Raw genomic sequence first — 20,685 nt, 5'->3', positions numbered from 1 at the left:
GCACTTTAGGGGTTAATGTCACCATTTTATAAAATTTTTCACCAGTTCTGATGTGCGTGCCAATTTTGGTGAGTTTTTGAGCATGTTTAGGGGGTCAAATTCCAGTTCAAAGAGGCGGCGGAAGAAAGAATAAAGAATAAAGAATAATAATAATAAACACAGCAAAAACAAGAGGGTCCTCGCCTTTGGCGAGGACTGCTCCTTGAGCAGTCCTCTGCCTCTAGGCTCGGTCCCTAATTAAAGCTGCAAGCAGCATTTGGCGGGACCTCGCACTCGCGCCCATTTCCGCCCCCAGCCCATTTCGTCACTGTGAATTATTTAGAAATATCAAACATATTGCCACAAACATCAGAAAATCCTTACAGAGCTGAACGTTTTGATGTTTGAATGCTTTCTGTAGCTGTAGGTATGTACAAGTGATGTCACATTATGCAAATTAGATGAGCGAATTTCTTCCCATCAGATTCCTCTTCCTTTATTTTGAGGAAGAGACAACAAAAACAACACAAAACAAAATAAATCTACTGTGTAAATGTTGGTCCAAACTGTTGGTCCAATCATGAAAATAATGTGATGATGAGAGAGATAAAGTTATACAGAAGATCTCTTTAGTAGCAGTTGAGGTGGCATGTGTGCATCTTTAAAACTGATAAAATAAACAGTGTAGGAGGAGATGTGTTTTCTTGAGACCACGTTTGAGGCGAAATCTTACTTTGAAAGGTCAAACAGCTCACTTCCTGTTGGAATCAGGTCATGGGTGTCAATGCGTGATTTGTAAGTCAAACACACCAGTTTTGGTTTGATCTTGATACGACATCCCCTACGGGCTGTAGTGGCCATTTTAGTGTGTCTAGGTGGCGCTAGAGAGCCCATTTTGGCACTGTAGGGGTTAATAATGTGTATTTGCTGTTTCAAATGAAGTTTCTGCTGCTGTAATCTGTCCTTTATAGATTGTGAGACACACAGACAGAGAGAGCCGGGGGGTTATGTGTGTGTGTGTGTGCAGCCGTTGTCATGGCGATTAATGACTTGTCAGCACCTGTGGCACACACAGACAGCTAAGGAGAGCAGCTCACCAAAGGCTGTTTATAATGGGTTTTAACTCCTCGAACAAATGCTTCGCATGCCCAAACCGTTGGTCCAAGCAAGAAAATAAAGTGATTTTGAGAGACAGCCACTTCTCGTGAACGCACGTGTCGCGTTTTATATTTCTCGAGTCAAAAATGTGGTCAGGGGAGCGAGTTTAAAATGTGTTGCACCTAAGCTGTTTCCAGAAATTTCTCCTCTGAGTTTACATGGGAGTGAATGAGAGAAAAATCGGCGCTCCCTTCGCTTTGGAGCCACTCAGCAAAAATGTGTACGTGTGAGAGATTCCATGTCAACATATCTGCGAGCAGGACAAATTTTCCTACGTTTTGTGGCATAAATTGTGTCTGTACAGTGAAAATTGTGGCCATGGCAGCGAGTTAAAGACAAAAGTTTTAGACGATTTTTAGAGCCCTCTCCACTCTAGCTCACAGCATTCCATGCAATACACACCCATTGTAAAGTGAGAATTTCTCCACTTTGCTCATGGTACTTTGAGAGGCACAGATCAAAAACGGTAAAAGATATGAAAAAGATGAAAACATGAGTGAATAGATGAGACCTGTGGCAACATTTGAGAGTTGGAATGGAGTCTGTAGCACAAAGTATGGAGACGCTGTAAATGCTAGAAAAAGCCCGAAGATTGGTCTCTTTCTCCCCCCCGCTGCCATTCATTTCCTATGGGACAGCTTTGGAAGATCGTCAGGGACGTTTTCTGACATCTCACCTTATGGAGGCCACAAAATCCAAACGCAGCGAGTAATGAAAAAGTTACGCACAACTTTTGATTAGAAGGAGTTGATCTGTAATCTGTGCAAGTTTGAAGTCGATAGGATAAACGCTGTATGAGAAGATGATTTTTTTAGGAAAGGCAGTTTTAAGGCAAAATCTTACTTTGAAAGGGCAAATACGTCACTTCCTGTTGGATTTAGGTCAGGGGTGTTAGCGCGTGATTTTTAGGTCTTGATGAAACGAACACGCCACTTTTGGTTTCATGTTTCTACGACGTTCCTACAGGCCGTGGCGGCCATTTTTGTGTGCCTAGGTGGCGCTAGAGAGCCCATTTTGGCACTTCAGGGGTTAATGTCACCATTTTATAAAATTTTTCACCGGTTCTGATGTGCGTGCCAATTTTGGTGAGTTTTTGAGCATGTTTAGGGGTCAAATTCCAGTTCAAAGAGGCGGAAGAAAGAATAAAGAATAAAGAATAAAGAATAATTAAAGCTGCAAGCAGCGTTTACGGACTCTACTTTGCCTTCGCCACCAGCATATGTCGACATATTGCCACAAACATCAGAAAATCCTTACAGAGCTGAACGTTTTGATGTTTGAATGCTTTCTGTAGCTGTAGGTATGTACAAGTGATGTCACATTATGCAAATTAGATGAGCGAATTTCTTCCCATCAGATTCCTCTTCCTTTATTTTGAGGAAGAGACGACAAAACAACACAAAACAAAATAAATCTACTGTGTAAATGTTGGTCCAAACTGTTGGTCCAATCATGAAAATAATGTGATGATGAGAGAGATTAAGTTATACAGAAGATCTGTTTAGTAGCAGTTGAGGTGGCATGTGTGCATCTTTAAAACTGATAAAATAAACGGTGAAGGAGGAGATGTGTTTTCTTGAGACCACGTTTGAGGCGAAATCTTACTTTGAAAGGACAAATAGCTCACTTCCTGTTGGAATCAGGTCATGGGTGTCAATGCGTGATTTGTAAGTCAAACACACCAGTTTTGGTTTGATCTTGATACGACATTCCTACGGGCTGTAGTGGCCATTTTAGTGTGTCTAGGTGGCGCTAGAGAGCCCATTTTGGCACTGTAGAGGTTAATAATGTGTATTTGCTGTTTCAAATGAAGTTTCTGCTGCTGTAATCTGTCCTTTAAAGAATGTGAGACACAGACAGAGAGCCCTGTGTCTGTGTGTGCAGCCGTTGTCATGGCGATTAATGACTTGTCAGCACCTGTGGCACACACAGACAGCTAAGGAGAGCAGCTCACCAAAGGCTGTTTATAATGGGTTTTAACTCCTCGAACAAATGCTTCGCATGCCCAAACCGTTGGTCCAAGCAAGAAAATAAAGTGATTTTGAGAGACAGCCACTTCTCGTGAACGCACGTGCCGCGTTTTATATTTCTCGAGTCAAAAATGTGGTCAGGGGAGCGAGTTTAAAATGTGTTGCACCTAAGCTGTTTCCAGAAATTTCTCGTCAGACTTTACATGGGAGTGAATGAGAAAAAAATCGGTGCTCCCTTCGCTTTGGAGCCACTCAGCAAAAATGTGTACGTGTGAGAGATTCCATGTCAACATATCTGTGAGCTGGACAAATTTTCCTACCTTTTGTGGTATAAATTGTGTCTGTACAGTGAAAATTGTGGCCATGGCAGCGAGTTAAAGACAAAAGTTTTAGACGATTTTTAGAGCCCTCTCCACTCTAGCTCACAGCATTCCGTGCAATACACACCCATTGTAAACTGAGAATTTCTCCACTTTTGCTCATGGTACTTTGAGAGGCACCGATCAAAAACGATAAAAGATATGAAAAAGATGAAAACATGAGTGAATAGATGAGACCTGTGGCAACATTTGACAGTTGGAATGGAGTCTGTAGCACAAAGTATGGAGACGCTGTAAATGCTAGAAAAAGCCCGAAGATTGGTCTCTTTCTCCCCCCTGCTGCCATTCATTTCCTATGGGATAGCTTTGGAAGATCGTCAGGACGTTTTTCTGACATCTCACCTTATGGAGGCCACAAAATCCAAAGGCAGCGAGTAATGAAAAAGTTACGCACAACTTTTGATTAGAAGGAGTTGATCTGTAATCTGTGCAAGTTTGAAGTCGATAGGATAAGCGGTGTATGAGAAGATGATTTTTTAGGAAAGGCAGTTTTAAGGCAAAATCTTACTTTGAAAGGGCAAATATCTCACTTCCTGTTGGATTTAGGTCAGGGGTGTCAGCATGTGATTTTTAGGTCTTGATGAGACGAACACGCCACTTTTGGTTTCATGTTTCTACGACGTTCCTACAGGCCGTGGCGGCCAGTTTTGTGTGCCTAGGTGGCGCTAGAGAGCCCATTTTGGCACTTTAGGGGTTAATGTCACCATTTTATAAAATTTTTCACCGGTTCTGATGTGCGTGCCAATTTTGGTGAGTTTTTGAGCATGTTTAGGGGTCAAATTCCAGTTCAAAAGCGTGGAAGAAAGAATAAAGAATAAAGAATAATAATAATTAAAGCTGCAAGCAGCATTTGGCGGGACCTCGACTTTTCGCGCCCATTTCCGCCCCAGCCCATTTTCACTGTGAATTATTTAGAAATATCAAACATATTGCCACAAACATCAGAAAATCCTTACAGAGCTGAACGTTTTGATGTTTGAATGCTTTCTGTAGCTGTAGGTATGTACAAGTGATGTCACATTATGCAAATTAGATGAGCGAATTTCTTCCCATCAGATTCCTCTTCCTTTATTTTGAGGAAGAGACGACAAAAACAACACAAAACAAAATAAATCTACTGTGTAAATGTTGGTCCAAACTGTTGGTCCAATCATGAAAATAATGTGATGATGAGAGAGATAAAGTTATACAGAAAATCTGTTTAGTAGCAGTTGAGCTGGCATGTGTGCATCTTTAAAACTGATAAAATAAACGGTGTAGGAGGAGATGTGTTTTCTTGAGACCACGTTTGAGGCGAAATCTTACTTTGAAAGGTCAAATAGCTCACTTCCTGTTGGAATCAGGTCATGGGTGTCAATGCGTGATTTGTAAGTCAAACACACCAGTTTTGGTTTGATTTTGATACGACATTCCTATGGGCTGCAGTGGCCATTTAAGTGTGTCTAGGTGGCGCTAGAGAGCCCATTTTGGCACTGTAGGGGTTAATAATGTGTATTTGCTGTTTCAAATGAAGTTTCTGCTGCTGTAATCTGTCCTTTATAGATTGTGAGACAGACAGAGAGCCGTGTGGCTGTGTGGCTGTGTGTGTGTGTGCAGCTGTTGTCATGGCGATTAATGACTTGTCAGCACCTGTGGCACACACAGACAGCTAAGGAGAGCAGCTCACCAAAGGCTGTTTATAATGGGTTTTAACTCCTCAAACAAGTCCTTCCCATACCCAAACCGTTGGTCCAAGCAAGAAAATAAAGTGATTGTGAGAGACAGCCACTTCTCGTGAACGCACGTGTCGCGTTTTATATTTCTACAGTCAAAAATGTGGTCAGAGGAGCGAGTTTAAAATGTGTTGCACCTAAGCTGTTTCCAGAAATTTCTCCTCTGAGTTTACATGGGAGTGAATGAGAAAAAAATCGGCGCTCCCTTCGCTTTGGAGCCACTCAGCAAAAATGTGTACGTGGGAGAGATTCCATGTCAACATATCTCAAGAGCAGGACAAATGTTCCTACATTTTGTGGTATAAATTGTGTCTGTACAGTGAAAATTGTGGCCATGGCAGCGAGTTAAAGACAAAAGTTTTAGACGATTTTTAGAGCCCTCTCCACTCTAGCTCACAGCATTCCATGCAATACACACCCATTGTAAAGTGAGAATTTCTCCACTTTTGCTCATGGTACTTTGAGAGGCACTGATCAAAAACGGTAAAAGATATGAAAAAGATGAAAACATGAGTGCATAGATGAGACCTGTGGCAACATTTGAGAGTTGGAATGGAGTCTGTAGCACAAAGTATGGAGACGCTGTAAATGCTAGAAAAAACCCTAAGATTGGTCTCTTTCTCCCCCCTGCTGCCATTCATTTCCTATGGGACAGCTTTGGAAGATCGTCAGGACGTTTTTCTGACATCTCACCTTATGGAGGCCATAAAATCCAAACTAAGCGAGTAATGAAAAAGTTACGAACAACTTTTGATTAGAAGGAGTTGATCTGTAATCTGTGCAAGTTTGAAGCCGATTGGATAAGCGGTGTATGAGAAGATGATTTTTTAGGAAAGGCAGTTTTAAGGCAAAATCTTACTTTGAAAGGGCAAATATCTCACTTCCTGTTGGATTTAGGTCAGGGGTGTCAGCGCGTGATTTTTAGGTCTTGATGAGACGAACACGCCACTTTTGGTTTCATGTTTCTACGACGTTCCTACAGGCCGTGGCGGCCATTTTTGTGTGCCTAGGTGGCGCTAGAGAGCCCATTTTGGCACTTTAGGGGTTAATGTCATCATTTTATAAAATTTTTCACCGGTTCTGATGTGCGTGCCAATTTTGGTGAGTTTTTGAGCATGTTTAGGGGGTTAAATTCCAGTTCAAAGAGGCGGCGGAAGAAACAATAATAATAATAATAATAATAATAATAATAATAAAGAATAAACGGAGCAAAAACAATAGGGTCCTCGCCTTTGGCGAGGACTGCTCTGTGAGCAGTCCTCTGCCTTAGGGCTCGGTCCCTAATTAAAGCTGCAAGCAGCGTTGGGAGGGACCTCGGCCCCCCGCCCCAGCTCCCAGACCTAAGCCATGTGACCTAATGAAACTTTGACATGTGCGATGATCAAACAACACACACACACAAACACACACAGGCCTGTGTCTGTCAGAGTGAAGCCATTGTTATGCTAATTAATGACCACATACTTAGGTGACAGCACAGGCACTTCAAGTTCAGTTTGACTAATGACTAATGATAACAGAATCAGCAGGACGCATTTGACACCACAGCAGCAACACAACCACACACACCACACTATCCAGGCACCGCTGTGATAGAAGTTAACCTGCAAGACAGTGGAACACAAAGGCTCTGGAGAAGAGGCCGAGTTACTGATATGCAGTACGGCAGTTAGTGACGAGCAGAGAGGGAGAGAAGGGAGAGAGAGGAGAGAGGGGGGAGAAAGAGAGACAGAGAGAGAGAGGGGGGAGAGGGAGTGGAGTGTTTGTGTGTGTGTGTGAGTGTTATTGTGTCGCTAAAATTTGCAAATTATGAGCTGCAGGTTGCTCTAAGGTTACATTATTTTTTTTCTCCATGTCTCTCTCTCTCTCTCTCTCTCTCTGTCTATCTCTCTCTCCCTGTCTTTCTCTCTCATACATACACCCACAATGAATATTTGGTATGTATACTACTGACATGCAGTATGGCAGAGTTAGTGACATGCAGAGAGGGAGAGAAGGGAGAGAGAGGGGAGAGGGGGGAGAAAGAGAGACAGAGAGAGAGAGCACCATGAGCATGAAGATGAGCATGAACATGAGCTCCTGAATATTTTTGCTTTTTTGGATGTTTTAAGGTGAGATAAACTACTATTCTTCTAAGAGCTGGAAGAAAACAGAAGAGAAAACCATTGTTTTTTAAAAAATCTACCAAGAAGGAAAAAAAAACAGCAAAAACCTCAGAAAACAGTGATAGACTGGAAAACAACGGAACCAACTGCCAAACTGACAGTTAGCCTAACTGTCCAACCAGCAACAAAAAAAAGGTCAAGCAAAGAGGAGGAAAACAGCTGAAGACGCAAGTGAGTGAAACCATCAGAAAGAAAATATAACATTTAAAAAGAGGAAACAAAACACTAAATAAACTTAAGCTAGCATAACACAGCTAGCTGTAAACAAGACCCTTAGCAACTGTTGCCAAGGAATTTAAATAGCAGCAGTTCAACAGCAGCAGAGCCTGATGGAGTCCACCAAAGGCTGTACAGAGGCTGTTCCTCTCCTCTATCCTCCTGATGTAACCAATGAGACTGCCAGGAAGGCATTTAAACAAAAACTGCTAAAAGAAAGACCAGAAACCCTGTTTTCTGATCTTTACAAGACCGGGAGGTCAGCAACCTGATCCTCTTCACAGACCAGCCGCTAACATGGCACTCTGCCATCAGTGCCCACCCCTCTGTCAAAAAGAGGATCTGTAATGCTGGAAAATAAAAATAAAAGAAGCAGAGGATTCAGATACTTTCATGATGACAGTAAACTTATACAAGAATGGGACTATCATAGTGCAGGGAACCTCAAACTGTTTGAGATGGACTTCCTCCTTATAAAGGAAAGAGCCCAGCAGGAGAGATCTAGCTCCACTGACAGTTCCCAGGTCCCAGCTCCCAGCTGCCTAACTACTGAGCAGCCCCCTGAAGAGAAGGAGCCCACCAGCCCAGAGCAGGTCAGGACCCCAGCTGAACCGCACCATCACCGAACTGAAGGTGAAATTCACAGAGCTGGAGAGAACTTGTACAACTGAGAGAGCTGATCAGCCAACAGCCATGCCAGCCCACCACAGCTCAGCCTGATCCCTGTACCATCAGCACAGAGCTGGGCATGCTGAGGCAGGACAGGGACAGCTGCAGGAGAGAGCTGAGCCTGCTCAGGACTGAGATCAGAGAGCTGCATCAGGACAGAGAGCAGCGTCTAGCAGCACTGACAGCTCTGACAGAGGAGGTGAAGGAGCTCAGAGGAGAGAGAGAGGAGCACAGGAAAGAACTTACCTCTCTCAAAGGAGGTGAAGGAGCTCAGAGGAGAGAGAGAGGAGCACAGGAAAGAACTTACCTCTCTGTCAAAGGAGGTGGAGGAGCTCAGAGGAGAGAGAGAGGAGCACAGCAGAGCACTCACCACTCTGTCAGAACAGCTTCAGGAGAGAGGTGGAGCTACACAGGACCTGGATGAAAAACTAGACCACAACCAGGACCCTGTGAGCAGCCAGGACCCACCAATCCAAGAACCTACCTCCACCCCAGCTCCACATCCAGCCCACAGACCAGCACCTCCTCATTCCACCAGACCAGCACAACAGAGAGAGAAGACAGACATTGTCCTCCTCATCGACTCCAATGGAAAATTCCTAAATGAAAAGAAACTTTTCCCCACCCACAGAGTGGCTAAAATCTGGTGTCCAAACACCCACCATGCCATAGACCCGCTGTCAGAGGAGTGGCTTGGATCTCCGAGTCACATCATCATCCACACTGGCACCAATGATCTGCGGAGCCAGCAGGAGAGGGTGTCAGAGTCACTCAAGAGAGTGACAGAGAAAGCCTCCACCACCTTCCCCAACAGCAGAGTGGTCATATCCACTCTGCTCCCAAGGAAAGACTTCCACCCTGACACCATCCACAGGATCAACAGCAGCCTGTCCAGAGACTGTGCACGGAGACCCAATGTCCACCTAGCCCACCACCCCACGCTGGACATCAGCTGTCTCTACGACCACGTCCATCTGTTTAAAAGCACAGTCCCCATCTTCGCCCAAACACTGAAAAGCGTCGCTCTCAACAGAGACCAATCCACGGCCCGCAGAAGGAGCACATCAGCCCACAACCCCACAGAACACCAAGACATCCTCAACCAACATCCAGACCAACACAATGGAGACAAGACCACCCTCAGCCCCACCCACATCATGTCCAAATCAGACCCCACAAAGGCAACCATGATCCCCCTCAAGCCAGACCACAGTCACTCCTGTCCCTAGGGGCCCCACCCCAACCACAGCGACAAGAGCCACACCCTGGCCCACTGAGTTATGCCCAGGTGGTCCAGAGAGCAGCAGAACCAACCTTAACCACCCCCCCACACAATGAACTGAGGGACATTCAGCAGATGCTCAGCCTGCTTTGCTCTCATCTGATTGGACAGGTACCACAATAGACACTGTATGAATTATTATTAGAGTATTTCTTGTGCTCATACAGTTTAAAAAAAAAAAAAAAGGACATTTACACTGTACATAAGTATTGATTATTTAATATACCAGTTATTGATTTGTTACCTTTATAATATGTCATGTAGATACTCTTAAATTATTTTCTTTGACTTAGTAGTTTATCTCATTTTGATCACCAAATGCAGCCTTTTGAGTTTTAAATGAAATCTAAATCTTTTGTCATCTCTTGTTTGAATGTTCAGGGTCTGAGATCTTCTGCTCTTGGCCTTAAGAGCAGGACCTCAGACTTTATTAGAGAGTTAGAAAATGCAGATGTGTTTATATTGCAAGAGACTTGGTGTAGAGGAGATGTCTCCACTGGTTGTCACTCAGGCTACATAGAGATAATGTCCCCGTCCACCAAACTAAAGGGAGTAACACAAGGAAGGGATTCAGGGGGAATGCTGATCTGGTATAAGGCAAACCTTGTACAATACATTGAATTAATCAAAAAAGGAGAATTTTCAATTTGGCTCAAAATCAAAAAAGACCTTATCACCACAGATAAAGATGTATTCCTGTGTGCAGCATATATCCCCCCATCACAATCCCCTTATTTTAATGAAGACAGTTTCTCCATTCTCGAAGATGAGATTAGTTACTTCCAGGCCCAGGAAGTGTACTGATCTGTGGAGACCTGAATGCCAGGACTGGTACAGAACCAGACTTTATCAGCACACAGGAGACAAACATATACCTGGTCAAGTCAGCATCCCCTCCCTTCACACCCCGCAGAAACAACTTTGACAAAACTGTCAAAAAGTGGGCAGCAACTGTTACAGCTCTGAACATTGGGTCTGTACATGGTTAACGGTCGGCTTCGAGGGGACTCATTCGGTCTTTACACTCATAGCTCTCCTCTTGGCAACAGCACAGTAGACTATGGCATCACCGACCCAGACCCCTTCTACCTGAGAGCATTTACAGTCAGCCCCTTAACCCCCTTATCAGACCATAGTAAAATCACACTCTACATTAAAACGACAGCAAACGACCCTCACACAGTAGAACCCTGCAATCTGACCTACAGAAAACAACCTTATAAATGGACAAACAAAAGCAAAGACGAATACCAGACAGCAATCAAAAATCCAGTCTTTCAATCCCATTTAGACTGTTTTCTTTCCACCTCGTATCCCCTCAATCAGGACGGCCTCAGACAGGCTGTACAGGACATCTACAACATATTTGACCATATGGCAGACTTATCCAGTCTGAAAAAGCGCCAGCACCACAGACCAAAAGACCCGACCAATGACGAGTGGTTTGACACAGAATGCAGACAACTGAGAAAAACTCTCAGAAATGTGTCAAATCAAAAACACAGACAACCTGACAACCCTGAGCTCCGCCTCCAGTACTGGGAAACACTGAGAGTATACAGAAAAACACTCAGAACTAAAAAAGAACAGCATGTGAGGCATCAGTTACAAATAATTGAAGAGTCCATTGACTCTAGTGACTTCTGGAAGAAATGGCACTCTTTCAGCAAACCACAAAAAGAAGAATTGGCTATTCAAAATGGTGACATCTGGAAAAATCACTTTGAAAGTCTGTATACTGCTGTTCCCTGAATTCGCCCAAAACAATCTCTCAACAAATTACAAATTTTAGAATCAGTCATTAAAGACAACCAGAACCCCCTAGACTACCAAATTACTGAAGCAGAGCTGCTGGCTAAAATCCAGGCACTGCAGCCAAAGAAAGCCAGCGGTCCTGATGGCATTTTAAATGAAATGCTAAAATTTGATGACCATAAATTTAACATTGCCATATTAAAATTATTTAACCTTATTCTGGGTGTCGGACATTTCTGACCTCTGGAGTGAAGGAATCATCACACCAATCTTTAAAAGTGGAAACAAATTCGACCCAAACAATTACCGAGGCATCTGTGTCAGCAGCAATCTGGGGAAGTTGTTCTGCAGCATCCTAAACAGCCGACTGCAAGACTTCCTCAGAGAACATGATGTCCTGAGCAAGAGCCAGAACACTGAACTACAGACCATATCTACACCCTTCACACTCTCATTAACAAACATGTTCATCAAAACAAGAACAACATTTTCTCTTGTTTTGTAGACTTCAAAAAAGCATTCGACTCAATTTGGCATGATGGACTGTTCTTAAAATTAATTGAGAAGGGTGTAGGGGGGAAGGTCTATGACATCATCAAAACCATGTACAGTCATATGAAATGTGCTGTTAAAATTAACAACATGGAAACAGATTTCTTCCCTCAGAGTAGAGGAGTAAAACAGGGCTGCAGTCTCAGTCCCACCCTCTTCAACATTTATATCGATGAATTGGCCAAATCACTAGAACTATCTGACATCCCTGGTCTCACTCTGTCTGACACACAGGTTAAATGCCTACTGTTTGCAGATGATCTCATATTGCTGGCTCCATCAAATGAAGCACTACAACAGCAACTGGATCACCTGCAAACCTTCTGTCAGACCTGGGCCCTGACAGTTAATCTGGACAAAACCAAAATTATGATATTCCAGAAACGACCCAGGGGTCAGGGAAACCAAACCAGGTTTTTCCTGGGCTCTCATGAGGTGGAGCACACACACGACTACACATACTTAGGACTACACATCACGTCCACGGAAACTTTAACCTGGCTATTGATGATCTCAGAGAGAGGGGAAGAAGGGCTTTCTATGCTATAAAGAAATCTTCAAACATTAATATACCCATTAGAATCTGGCTCAAAATATTCAAATCTATAATTGAACCAATTATTCTGTATGGTAGTGAGGTGTGGGGTCCTCTTGCAAATCAAGATTTTGAAAATGGGACAACACCCCATCGAAATCCTGCATACAGAGATTTGCAAGAGCATCCTGAGAGTGCACAGGAACACTCAACAACGGATGCCGATCTGAGCTAGGCCAATTCCCCCTTTTAATTAGAATTCAAAAAAGAGCCATCAAATTTTATAAACACCTTAAAACAAGTGACCCCAACTCCTACCACTACAAAGCTCTGCAATGCCAAGAGGAGAACATGGAGAAGAGCCCCCTCAGCCAGCTGGTCCTGAGGCTCAGCTCCTCTAACAACACAAGACCTCAGCACAGCCCTCACACAATCTGGACCCACCAAATTATAGAGAAACAAAAAGAACATTACATTAACTATTGGACATCGACCACAAAAACGCAAAGCAAACTTCAGTGTTATTTGGCTCTAAATAGACAGTACACGGTGACAGAATATCTGAGCACCGTGACTGATGAGAAACTGAGGAAGACTTTGACCATGTACAGACTCAGTGACCACAGCTTGGCCATAGAGATGGGCAGACACAGGCAGACCTGGCTGCCCAGAGAGGACAGGTTGTGTGAGCTCTGTCCACACAGACAAGTGGAGACAGAGACACACTTCCTGTTGCACTGCAGCAAGCATGAACACATCAGAGCCGACTTCCTCTCAAAAATAAAACATAAAGTCACTGACTTTGATTCTCTGCCTGATCAAACTAAAATGCAACACATCCTTGGAGAGAACAGGGTCAGCAGCTTAGCAGCAGCAACATATGTCAGGTTATGCCACAGCCTGAGGGACAACCATCACAGTTCTTATAAAGCTTGTATAGGTTTACAGTGTGTTGGCCCTCATCTTTTCTTCCAGAGATCATCATGAGGAGTTGTGTCCTGCACCTTCTAACGCTTCTAAAATCCAAACCGTTCAAGTTATGACAAAGTCCTTCACAAGTAATGTTCAGCAGGGGTAGAGCTGTAATTTGTTCAAGTTTGAAGCAGTTATGATAAACGGTGTAGGAGCAAATAATTTTTGTTCGACAGAATTTGTCAAAAACGGCATCTTACATTCAAAGACCAACAGCGCACTTCCTGTTGGAGTTAGGTCAGGGGTTGCAGCACGACATTTGTAGGTCTTGATGAGACTACGAGCAGTTTTGGATCACTGTTTCAAACCTTCCTCTCAGTGGGCATTTAATCTGAGAAAACAAAATTATGTATTCCAGGTGGCCAGGGTCAGGACCAAACCATCACCTGTGAGCACACAAGACATCCAAACCATTAGGAGACATGATGTACGCACAATAATTGATAACACGTTGAAGAATAATAAGAGTAAGAGGAGTTTATTGTTATGCTAATTAAGGACTGCATGCAGCTCACACACAGAGCAGAATGGCTTGAAACTTTCTCAAACAAATCCTTCCAGATCCCAAACCATGGGTCCCATCTTCAATCTGAAAGCATCACCAGATAGATAAATTTGTTCTGAACGCAAAAATATAAAGCTTGTATGCTATGGCCTGAAAATGTCACCTTAATCACAGGTTTACAGTGTGTTGGCCCTCATCTTTCTTCCAGAGATCATCATGAGAGCCTGCACTTTCTAACACTTCTAAAATCTAAACCAATATGTTGAATTAATATCTGATGATACATATGAAACTATCATGTGTAACAGTACAGAGTATGACACACACAGACAGACAGACATAGACGTCTGGACCCACATGCAGAGAGAAGAAGGAGAAAGAACATTACAGGAGAGAGAGAGAATCGGGAGTGGAGTGTGTGTGTGTGTGTGTGTGTGTGTGTGTCCGTGTCTGTCTGTGTGTGCCATACTGACTGCTATTGTAGACATATGATTATTGTCATATGTACCATCAGATATTAATATATACTTCCCACATGTTGTACCACATAGCCAGAATCATAAGTCAAACTCAGTTTTAAAACTGTAAAGGGTTCTTATGAAGGTGGTGTGAGCGTATATGAAAGTTATAGACATAAGCCATGTGACCAAAATGAAACTTTGACATGTGTGATGATCAAATCAAACCTCTGTCGCTTTTTATATTTATTTGTTTTAATAACACTGGTCAGCACAAGGACCAGACTGTCAGTCTGTCAGATCAGCTCTGAAATGTTTAATGCTCATATATGTAAATTTATTGTTTACATTTTAAAAATCTTTATGACGCTTCATGGTACTGATCAATGACTAATAATTCTATCAATGATGTTATTAGTCACACTGATGGAAACATAATTCCTATAGCCTAATATTGCAAATTATTTGTTAATATTTCTGAGTGAGCAATGGTGCAACATTGCAGAGTCTTTAAATTTACTAGATCTGTAACTGAAATACTGTCACTGAATGCTGTTGAGTCAAGAAACAAATATCGATCAATCAATCAATCAATATCACAAATCACAATTTGTCTCACAGGGCTTTACAGCATACAACATCCTCTATCCTCAGGACCCCATGAGACAGAAGGGAGACAGAGAGAGATGCAGGAGAGATGATCATGACAGTAGCACAACAACATTAATGAAAGCAATAATATTAAAATTATAATTCTAGCAATTGTGGTACAATATCTTGAATTAATATCTGATATCTGAGGTATTGCATATAATCATATGTGTATAATCAGTAGAAGTATATACACACAAACATAGGATTGGAGTTAGACATGCAGAAAGGGAGAAAAGGGAGAAAGAGGACAGAGGGGGGAGAGAGAGAGAGACAGAGAAAGAGACACAGGGAGCAGAATGGCTTGAATATCTCAATTAATATCTGATTGTATACATATGTGACACTAATCATATGTGTATAATAAAAGCGTGTGTGTGTGTGTGTCTGTCTGTCCGTTCTCTGTGTGTCCGTGTCTGTCTGTGTTGCCACCTTATTAATCACAGGTTTACAATTATTGACATCTTTGTCACATAAGTATGACAAAGTTTTAGGAATGAGTTTGGTAAATGTTATACTGTCATGTCTGTGTGACCACACACACTTCACTCTGACAGTGTGTCAGAGTGAAGCCTTTGTTATGCTAATTGATGAGAGCTGCATCTCACACACAGAGCAGAATGGCTTGAAACTTTCTCAAACAAATCCTTCCAGATTCCAAACCGTGGGTCCCATCTTCAATCTGAAAGCATCACCAGATAGATAAATTTGTTCTGAACGCAAACATATAAAGCTTGTATGTCTATGGACTGAAAAATGTGGGATCGGGAGTGGAGTGTGTGTGTGTGTGTGTGTGTGTGTCTGTGTCCGTGTCTGTCTGTGTGTGCCATACTTCTACTGCTATTGTAGACATATGATTATTGTCATATGTATACCATCAGATATTAATATATACTTCCCACATGTTGTACCACAATAGCCAGAATCATAAGTCAAACTCAGTTTTAAAAACTGTAAAGGGTTCTTATGAAGGTGGTGTGAGCGTATATTTTGAAAGTTATAGACATAAGCCATGTGACCTAATGAAACTTTGACATGTGTGATGATCAAATCAAACCTCTGTCGTTTTTATATTTATTTGTTTTAATAACACTGTGCACAAGGACCAGACTGTCAGTCTGTCAGATCAGCTCTGAAATGTTTAATGCTCATAATATGTAGGTCTTATTGTTTACATTTTAAAAATCTTTATGACGCTTCAAAGACGTACTATCAATGACTAATAATCTCTATCAATGATGTTATTAGTCACACTGATGGAACATAATTCCTATAGCCTAATATTGCAAATTATTTGTTAATATTTCTGAGTGAGCAATGGTGCAACATTGCAGAGTCTTTAAATTTACTAGATCTGTAACTGAAATACTGTCACTGAATGCTGTTGAGTCAAGAAACAAATATCGATCAATCAATCAATCAATATCACAAATCACAATTTGCCTCACAGGGCTTTACAGCATACAACATCCCTCTATCCTCAGGACCCCATGAGACAGAAGGGGAGACAGAGAGAGATGCAGGAGAGATGATCATGACAGTAGCTTACAACAACATTAATGAAAGCAATAATATTAAAATTATAATTCTAGCAATTGTGGTACAATATCTTGAATTAATATCTGATAGTATACATATGTGGCAATAATCATATGTGTATAATAACAGTAGAAGTATAACACACACAAACATAGACGACCGAGTTAGACATGCAGAAAGGGAGAAAAGGGAGAAAGAGGACAGAGGGGGGAGAGAGAGAGAGACAGAGAAAGAGAGGGGGGGGGGCAGGGAGTGGAGTGTGTGTACAATATGTTGAATTAATATCTGATTGTATACATATGTGACACTAATCATATGTGTATAATAAAAGGGAGTGGAGTGTGTGTGTGTGGGTGTCTGTCTGTCCGTGTGTCTCTGTGTGTCCGTGTCTGTCTGTGTGTGCCATAATTCTACTGTTATTATACACATATGATTATTGTCACATATGTATGACAAAGTTTTAGGAATGAGTTTGGTAAATGTTATACTGTCATGTCTGTGTGACCACACACTTCACTCTGACAGTGTGTCAGAGTGAAGCCTTTGTTATGCTAATTGATGAGAGCTGCATCTCACACACAGAGCAGAATGGCTTGAAACTTTCTCAAACAAATCCTTCCAGATTCCAAACCGTGGGTCCCATCTTCAATCTGAAAGCATCACCAGATAGATAAATTTGTTCTGAACGCAAACATATAAAGCTTGTATGTCTATGGACTGAAAAATGTCACCTTAATCACAAGTTTACAATGTGTTGGCCCTCATCTTTTCTTCCAGAGATCATCATGAGGAGTTGTGTCCTGCACCTTCTAATGCTTCTTAAATCCAAACTGTTCAAGTTATGACAAAGTCCTTCCCATGTAATGTTCAGCAGGGGTAGAGCTGTAATTTGTGCAAGTTTGAAGCAGTTATGATAAACGGTGTAGGAGCAAATAATTTTTGTTCGACAGAATTTGTGAAAAACGTCACCTTACATTCAAATAACATCACACACACAAACACACACACACAGGCTTGTGTCTGTCAGAGTGAAGCCATTGTTATGCTAATTAATGACCATGTCATTAGGTGACTTCAAGCTCAGTTTGACTAATAACTAATGATAACAAAATCAGCAGGCATTTCACACTACAGCAACAACACAACCTCACATGTCACCAGCCAGGCACCGCTGTGATAGAAGTTAACCTGCTGCACATTTCTTTGTTACTCAGGACTGTCTTAAGTTACTGAATTTTTGCAGATCAGTCATTTCTTTGAGCATCACTTTTGTCTTAACGTTCAAATATTACACTGCACAAATTCATCCTCAGCTCAAATCAAACCTCTGTCGTTTTATATTTATTTGATTTAATAACACTGTGCACAAGGATCAGACTGGCAATCTGTCATAGCAGCTCCCAAATGTTTATTGCACATAATGTAGCTTACAACAACATTAATAAAAGTAATAATATTATAATTATAATTCTGGCAACTATAGTACAATATGTTGAATTAATATCTGATTGTATACATATGTGACACTAATCATATGTGTATAATAACAGTAGAAGTATGAGAAACACAGACAGACAGACATAGACGGCCGAGTTCTCAACATGCAGAGAGGGAGAGAAGGGAGAAAGAGGACAGAGGGGGGAGAGAGAGAGAGAGAGAGAGAGAGAGAGAGAGAGAGAGAGAGAGAGAGAGGGAGGGGGGATAGGGACTGGTGTGTGTGTGTGTGTGTGTGTGTGTGTGTGTGTGTGTGTCCGTTTCTGTCTGTGTGTGCCATACTTCTCCTGTTATTACACACATATGATTATTGTCACATATGTATACCATCAGATATTAATATATACTTCCCACATGTTGTACCACAATAGCCAGAATCATAAGTCAAACTCAATTTTAAAAACTGTAAAGGGTTCTTATGAAGGTGGTGTGAGCGTATATTTTGCAATTTGTAGACATAAGCCATGTGACCTAATGAAACTTTGACAGTTTGTGATAGAAGTTAACCTGCAAGACAGTGGAGCACAAAGGCTCTGAAGAAGAGGCCGAGTTACTGACATGCAGTAACAGGACACGAGAGAGAGAGAGAGAGAGAGAGAGAGAGAGAGAGAGAGAGAGAGAGAGAGAGGGGGGGACAGGGAGGGAGAGAGAGAGAGTTTGCTGACATATTGACATATCTCACATGTTCACATACTTCCTGTTTGTGGCAGACAAAGTTACAGATTGCACGAAGTATACATAATGTTGTATGCATCAAAAACACAGCATTTAATTTTTCTGTCAATTACATCAAAAGACAGGTGTTTGATGAGACTACTGTGTTGTTGAATGTAACATTTCCTCAAAGATGTATATTCTTTCCTGATGTTTGTAACACTGTTACTGACTTGTACTTGAAATGAGGTGATTTACTGCAACCCTCCAGGTCAGTCTCTTGGGTTCAGAGACATAAAATTGATAAAATACATGGAAATACTTTAAAGGTCATTTTTAAAGTAATTTAAAACCTCATGTGTGTGTGACCACACACATACACACTTCACTCTGACACACAGACTGTCAGAGTGAAGCCTTTGTTATGCTAATTAAGGACTGCATGCAGCTCAGACACAGAGCAGAATGGCTTGAAACTTTCTCAAACAAATGCTTCCAGATGCCAAACCGTGGGTCCCATCTTCAATCTGAAAACATCACCAGATAGATAAATTTGTTCTGAACGCAAACATATAAAGCTTGTATGTCTATGGACTGAAAAATGTCACCTTAATCACAGGTTTACAGTGTGTTGGCCCTCATCTTTTCTTCCAGAGATCATCATGAGGAGTTGTGTCCTGCACCTTCTAACGCTTCTAAAATCCAAACCGTTCAAGTTATGACAAAGTCCTTCACAAGTAATGTTCAGCAGTGTAGAGCTGTAATTTGTGCAAGTTTGAAGCAGTTATGATAAACGGTGTAGGAGCAAATAATTTTTGATCGACAGAATTTGTGAAAAACGCCATCTTACATTCAAAGACCGACAGCTCACTTCCTGTTGGAGTTAGGTCAGGGGTTGCACCGCGACATTTGTAGGTCTTTATGAGACGAACGAGACAGTTTTGGTTTGGTCTTTCTAAGTGGTTCCTACCCGTCGCACCGGGCATTTTCGTGGGTCCAGGTGGCACAACAAATCCTCAGGAGGTTTTGGCGCACATCACCTGAAACGCGTCATAACATCCAAACCAGTCGAGGATTGAAAAAGTTACGCACAATAATTGATAAGGACACGTTGAAGAATAATGTGTGCGAGTTTGAAGCCGATACGATAAACGGTGTCGGACTAGTTGATTTTAAAGGAATTTTTTTTTGAGGAAAACTCTTATTTTGAAAGGGAAATATCTCACTTCCTGTTGGAGTTAGGTCATGGGTGCGAGCGCGTGATTTGTAGGTCTTGATGAGACGAACGAGGCTGTTTTGGTTTGATCTTCCTACGACGTTCCTACTGGCTGCAGCGGTCATTTTTGTGTTTCTAGGTGGCGCTAGAGAGCCCATTTTGGCACTTTTCAGATTAATTTCAACAGTTTATAAAATTTTTCGCCAGTCCTGACAGGCATGCCAATTTTGGTGAGTTTTCGAGCATGTTTAGGGGGTCAAATTCCAGTTGAAAGTCGCGTACGCTGAAAGAAAGAAAGAAACAATAATAATAATAATAATAATAATAATAATAAACACTACAAGAACAAGAGGGTCCTCGCCCTTTCAGGCCGAGGTCCCTAATAATAAACCTTACAAGAACAATAGGGTCCTCGCCCTTCAGCCGAGGTCCCTAATAAACGGAGCAAAAACAATAGGGTCCTCGCCTTTGGCGAGGACTGCTCTGTGAGCAGTCCTCTGCCTTAGGGCTCGGTCCCTAATAATAAACGCTACAAGAACAAGAGGGTCCTCGCCTTTCAGCCGAGGTCCCTAATAATAAACCTTACAAGAACAATAGGGTCCTCGCCCTTCAGCCGAGGTCCCTAATAATAATAATAATAATAATAAACACTGGTCAGTGAAAAAAAATGCGGCAAAAACTATAGGTAGGGTCCTCGCCTTCGGTGAGGACTTCTTTGTGAGTAGTCCACTACTGTTGGGCCCGGTCACTTATAAACGCACGCAGCAGAAACAAGAGGGTCCTCGCCTTTGGCGAGGACTGCTCCTTGAGCAGTCCTCTGCCT

This window comes from Epinephelus fuscoguttatus, linkage group LG16 (assembly GCF_011397635.1).
Source record: "Epinephelus fuscoguttatus linkage group LG16, E.fuscoguttatus.final_Chr_v1".
In the NCBI taxonomy this organism is placed as follows: domain Eukaryota; kingdom Metazoa; phylum Chordata; class Actinopteri; order Perciformes; family Serranidae; genus Epinephelus; species Epinephelus fuscoguttatus.
This window is presented reverse-complemented; position numbering follows the sequence as displayed.